This window comes from Bidens hawaiensis, unplaced genomic scaffold, assembly GCF_021521415.1.
Source record: "Bidens hawaiensis isolate Kalapana, Puna unplaced genomic scaffold, B.hawaiensis_p1.1 tig00002507_1, whole genome shotgun sequence".
NCBI classification, from domain to species: Eukaryota; Viridiplantae; Streptophyta; class Magnoliopsida; order Asterales; family Asteraceae; genus Bidens; species Bidens hawaiensis.
The window spans coordinates 2,717,759-2,724,664 of NW_027491137.1; positions in this window are offsets into that span (position 1 = coordinate 2,717,759).

Consider the following 6,906-nt stretch of genomic DNA (forward strand, 5'->3'; position numbering starts at 1 on the left):
CGCTGAACATGCTGAAACTTTTTAATTTATCTTGCATTAATGAGTCCCGGTTTCAAATCCCCTGGTGTTTTGTGCATCTCTTGTTTATATCTAACTAGATTTTATCCCCCGTATTACGGGGGTTGTTTTACATTATTCGTTTTAATATTTATATATGTATATTTGGATTTTAATGTTATTTATTGTAAGAAAGTTAATAATTAATATACTTGAGGTTTGATGATAAAATGGTTTCACAAATAAATGATATGTTATAATCCGGTTTAAAAGCTATCTAGGTTTGGTGATACCCATTACCCGTTTATTTTCTTTATTATAAAATTGTTTCTTAATTATAAACAATATCTTTTTTTAAATAAAATAGGATATTAATTTTTAGTATATTCCTGTTTTATAGGATTTTCATATTAAATATTTTATGAGATTAATTTTTAATATAATGAGATGTTATAACTCGTTTAAGAGTTATCTGGGTTTGGTGAGACATTTACCTGTGAATTCGGGTCAAATGTGTGAGAAACCTTCTCTCTAAGAAGCACGACTCCAACGTTGTTTTCTCACCCCTTTCGATCCAGACTGTCCTGAGCTTGGCAGCCGCTGGTTCCACAGGCCCAACACTTGCTTGCTTACCTCAAAACAAATGACACCAATGCACTAAGCTCTCTTTATTCGCAGCTCGTGTCAACTACCTTAGTTGACGGTAGCCCAAATGGCGGACCTCGATTGTCTTTTGCAAACGGGCATTGGATTGAGAAAACCCTTTCTCTTAAACCTTCTTTCGAACAGGTTGTGGGCACAGTTTATAAAGCGGCTTGCGAACAAGTCGATTTTAAGACAAATGTGAGTTCTAATTATGTCATACGTGATACAATATTTATTGTATTAACCTTTTTCTTAAACCTTCTTTCAAACGGGTATGGGGACGACGATATTAAACTTTTTACAGAAAAAATTGTAGTATTACATTTTTACTTATGAATTGTATCTTAATTAATTTTCTTTTATGTATATAAATAGTTTTTCTTAAAGAAAACAAAAACAATCACTAGGGGCTTTTTCCTATGAGACACTAAGCCCTAGATTTACCCGATAAAGCTATTGGGTCGATCTGCCTAAATAAAGTTTTATGCAGCTTTTATGAGGTAACTTATAGATTATATTTTCTAGGTTTACCTTCAAGGGTTAGTTATTGATCGATGTCGAAAGGTCAATCAAAAACATTTGTAAAATACCTTCACTAGCAAGGACAAGTAAGGTGTCGAATCCACAAGGAATCAGTGGAAAATGCTAATCGAGTTTAATTCTTAACAACTAATTATACTAAACGAACAGACGATGTCAAGCAGTTTCAAAGATTTGTTAAACGAAAACACTAATGAATTGATTTGTAAACAATTATAAAAAGGGTAACCAATCTCTAGGTTCAGGTTTTGAAGTAAATTGGATAAACGATTAAACCTATTGAATTATAACCTTTATTTGAATCAATACACCAAGAGACTAGATGTTTGACTATGTTGATCGTTAGAACTTAATCCAATTGATTGACACGACACGGCTAAACAATAATCTAATTGATTGTAAATCTTAGGTAATGATGAAACATTAGTTCTATGGTTAAAGATAACTAGGCCAATGACACTAAGAACTCAATCCTAATTGTTGATGACCAAAATCATTAACTGATAAACTTCAAATATCATTGATTAACCAAGAACATTTTCAAGCATACGAACAAAATCCAAAAGTTAAGGTTTAGAGTACCACAAATCCAATGAACAACTTAACCCTACACCCGGAGATGGTCACTAGCGGATTAGACTAGCATATGCATCTTGAATGGATTCTTTGATTCTTGAATGGATGATGGCATGGATGATTATGGTGATTGGGAGGTGTTAAGACGGTGGAGAATGACCCCAAAATCGTCCAAGGGGGCTAGGGTATGAAGGATAGGCGGCAAAGGGTTGAATCGGGCTTAAATATGGAAGAAAAAACCTAAACATCGCATTTTTCCGCCCAGGCGGCCGTAAGCTACGGTCACACCACCGTAGGCTACGGTGCTTCATCTACTGCCTTACGGTGGCAGTCCCACCGTAAACTATAATGGGTCACCGTAGGCTATGGTGGGCCTGTCACCACCATGGTGTTTTGCCTGTAACTTCTTCGTTTGAACTCCGATTTATGCCCCGTTTTCGGCCACGTCTTCGTCTTAAAATTCTCTATCATTTCATGCAATAAAACCTTCATTTCCATTCCATCTCCTATGCTCCAATTTAGCTCCTTTAAGCTCCGCACACCTGTAATTAATGTGGTCTCAATTATATACAAATATTATATATATTTCCTATAATTTTAAATGCTTTCGAGCCAAGTTTTTATTGAATATTATTATTATTTGGCTTATGGGTGAGTTTAATGGTTTCAAAAGATAATGAGTTAAAATATGGTAATTTCACTACGAGACCGATTATTGATAAGTTTAACATACTTTATCTACTACTACTACTACTAATAATAATAATAATATGAGAATAAAGGAAAAAAAAGAAAATAAAAGAACATAAAAGAAGAAAACGTATCTAATAATAATATATAATAATAATAGTAATATAATAATAATAATAAAGTTATCGCTAAGTTTTTAATACCTTTTGGGCAGGGCCCACTAGGGTTGATTGAAAGAAGTTACCATTTGTTTTGTGTCGATGGAAACATGTAAAAAAAGACCCACAGCCGCCATCTAATAGAATTAATTTTTATTCTTTCGTGGAGGACAGAAACAGTAGCCGCTACAACTCTGGTTTACTTTGGATGGTGAGGCTTGATTGGAGAGGAGAGAAGCTGGCGGCCCTACGAGGGATAGTGGAGACGAGCAGAAATTTTCTTGAAGTGGTTGGCAAAATAACACAATCCCACGTAAACATTATTATTGCTATTAGTCTCTTTTGGGTTGAAGCCACTGTATGTTTGACGAAAAAGATAAAAAGCATTAAAACACGGTTCACTTGGTTTTTAATTTTATTATTTTTATTATGAAACTAGTTGAACCAATTAGTTATTTTATTTTCTTGAGCATGATTATTGGCTAAACCTTTTTAGTTGCCTAGGCTTCGAATGAATATTTGTTGAACTTTTGGTTTGCTTGTCGGTATTGGGTTATTGGTGTTGAACTAATATTATTGTAATAGACTTTTTGATGCTTTTAAGATGAATATGCATACTTATTATTAATTTACCTTTATTCAGTTGTTCCATATGTGTCTTTGTGAAAGTCTTTCATTGTGTAGACGCATATTAGGTTACCTACTGTGTGTTCGTAACTAGTTTATGGTTTATAGTCGACATAATCCATAGGAACTATTGTTTGAGGGTTTAGAGATTTTAAGTGTTCTACCTATCTTGAGACTGAGAGGTAATAGATAGTTGGGGTTGTCTTATTCATTAGGCGGTTTGGGCATAGATTACACGAGAGTGGATTTCCCCTTATTGTCTTTTGATTTTTGCTATCCTAAGTCTTTTTGAGCATCTTAAGGTTACTCCTTACGTCCCTTACACTCCCGGATGTATTGTGATTAGTGAGACTGAGAAGTAATCTAGTCATTAGAGTACTTTAATATTGTTGGAGAGACTGAGAGGTAATCCAACCAACCGGTTTGCGTCATACGCTCCTTAGGTTTTCCTTTTAGGTGACACCCAGAGAATGATCAGGGATCCACTAGGATATCTAGGGCGTCGTATCTTTAGATCCCGGTTCCATCACAGTTTCCATAGCCGATAAGCATCCAAGATTCACAAATAGGATTTCAAGCCTAGGTAACGCCTTTCTCATTATTGTCTTCGTCTAAGTCTTTAGAGTTTAAGTTTAATTTATTAGTTAATTTAGTTTAATTAAATAGTCTAAATAATTATTAGTTTTAAAATAAAAATAAATAAAAATCCAAAAAGTATCTTTTTCTTAATTATTAGTTTATTTAGCTTTTAGAATCTAGTTTCGTTAATTTATATAAGTGTCTCTAGGGTTCGATATTCCCGGACTTCCCATAGCTATTCTATACCCGATAGGTTCACTTGCTTGTTGCTAGTGGTTTGGTTTAGGGTATTCTAGGTTTTTATTACTCGTTGTGCTAGGTTGATTAATAGCATTATTTTTATATACCACTTTTAGGCACATCAAGTTTTTGGCGCCGTTGCCCGGGACACTTAGTAATTGGCGAATTAGATTCTATTTGCTTTTTCTTTGTTTTTAGTGTTAGTTTAAACAATTAGATTTTATTTTATTTGATTACTTAATTGCTCTTAATTGCTATATGTGCCTTGTATGCTTTAGGGATAAGTTTGGGTCCTCACTATTTTATCTGTTTTTCAGCATATGCGACGTACTCGTTCGCTAGGACCACCAGAGTTCACTGTTTCTGACGAACCCGAGAGAGATTTTCGTAAGCGCCGTAGGGAGCTTCGGGAGATTACACGTGATCTACGCGAAAGCAATGTACACGTTCCAGATTCCACTTCAGATATGGGTGACGCTCTTCCCCCTAGGCGTACGGTTCACTCGAGAGCGAATGAGGGAGTTATGGGGAGACAGTCTGCTATCACACGTCCGGCGATGCCCGATGCTAGTAACTGGCACATTCCGCCCAACGTCATGAATTCTATTACTAATTCCTCCCCTTTTCACGGTCTTGAAGACGAGGATGCACCGGGCCATCTAAACAAATTCACTCGCATCTGCGACACTTTTCATATCGCCAACGCCACTCGTGCTTCTATTTACCTTCATCTTTTTCCATTTTCTCTTGAGGGTCGAGCTTCATCATGGTTGGAAAACCTTCCCCCTGGGTCCATCACTACCTGGGACGAACTTCAAGATAGATTCCTAAAGAAGTATTTTCCGCCATCTAAAGCCTCGCGACTTCGTGATCAGATCTACTCCTTCCGCATGGACCCTGATGAGTCATACCCTTTGGCTTGGGAAAGGTTTCATAATCTGCTTAGTAGATGCCCCCAGCATGGTCTGTCCGAATGGGCCGTAGTCGAGAAATTCTATAACGGGCTGACCTTTGAGATGCAGCAGAGATTCAATACGCCAGATGGAGGGGACATGTTAGAGAAGCTGGATATAGATGAGTGCGAGTCGATGTTTGAGAGCTTCGCCCTAGCCGAGCAGCAGAGATCGTCCGCCTGAGGTACTTCTAAAACCACCACTTCTTCCGCCCGAGGCATCCATCAAGTCTCGAATGATACTAGCATCACGGCTGCCTTAGAGGCAATTCAGAGGGAAATTAAGGACTTGAAGAAGGTTGTTAATAGGTGCGAGATCTGCCTAGGAGGGCACGAAACAGTTGATTGTCCGATCAATCAGCAGGAGCAGCTGGACTATTTGGGAAATCAGAATAGAGGACCGAATGCCTACGAGAACCCAGGATGGAGGAATAGCTCAAACTATGGTTGGAGGTCGGGAGGTAATGCTTAGGGTTTTCAGCCGAGACAGGAGCAAAGCCAGGTTAGAGATACAGAGGTTGCAGGGAGTTCGAGTGCGGGGAAGAGCAGTGGTATGGACCCGGATCTTAAGGAGTTTCTATCTAAGCAATCTACCATGCTTTCCCACCATATTGATAGAGATAATAACACACAGAATAGACTGGCTAAGCACGACACCTTATTGAAGAACCAGCAATCGTCAATTTTGGAGATATCTCGAAAGATGGATGAGATGATGAAGCATATGCTACCTAATAAGCAGGTCGGAGCGTTTCAGGGAAGCACCGAGCTTAACCCGAAGGCACAGCTGAAGGCGGTGACCGCTCGTAGCGGCAGAGGAGGCGATAGAGAGCAGCCACCGGCAGATGATGAGGAGCCGGTGGACGAGGAGAGAGAGATGGAGGCTCCTGTGAGGACGCACAAGAGGCGAGCCCCAGGAAGTACCGCGTCAAACGGCGAGTCTCCTGCGAAGAAGGTTGCTGAGAAGAAGATTGAAGAGAAGAAGAGTCCCGAAGTCGATCTTACTCGAGTTCCGTATCCTGCCCGTCTTCTGCGGCAGAAGTATGTGGAGGAATATGGACATTTCTGGGACATGTTTAAACAGTTAAAAATTAATCTTCCGATTATCGAGGCACTCCAGCATATGCCCAAATATGCTAAATTCTTAACATGGTCTGTCCGAATGGGCCGGAGAAATTAGCAAACCCGGGTCACTTCACGATTCCGTGTTTGTTTGGCAGCTCGACTGAGAGCTAAATTCTTAACATGGTCTGTCCAGAACAAGCTGCCGGAGAAATTAGTAAACCCGGGTCACTTCACGATTCCCTGTTTGTTTGGCAGCTCGACTGAGAGCTACGCGTTGGCCGATTTAGGTGCTAGCATAAATCTAATGCCATATTCTCTCTATAAAAAGCTAGACCTAGGCGAGCCGGTCCCAACGCGCATGAGTTTATCCTTGGCCTATCGTTCGGTCAAATATCCGCGGGGAATCGCGGAAAACGTACTCGTTAAAGTCGATAAATTCGTTTTCCCCATGGATTTTGTTATTCTTGACATGGAGGCTGACGATCAGGTCCCGCTCATTTTGGGACGACCCTTCCTACGTAATGCTAAAGCGCTTATTGACGTCTTCGACGGAAAAATTACACTTCGTGTAGGGGAGGAGAACGTCACCTTCGATGTTGTCAAATCGATGAGGAACTCCAGTAGTCAGGACGATTCCGTTAACTTTCTTGACACGTTTATATCTCAGTTCGAGCGCTGTCTTGACTACATCTCTGGAGCAGATTTGCTCAATTCGGAGGACGAGGTCGATGTTCCCCCGGAGCATGACCTTAGCATTCTTGCTAGCTCACCTCCTGAATACCCCGAGGTGTTCACCGTTGCCGATAGCACCGAGGGACCGAAGGAGAGACCATCGAT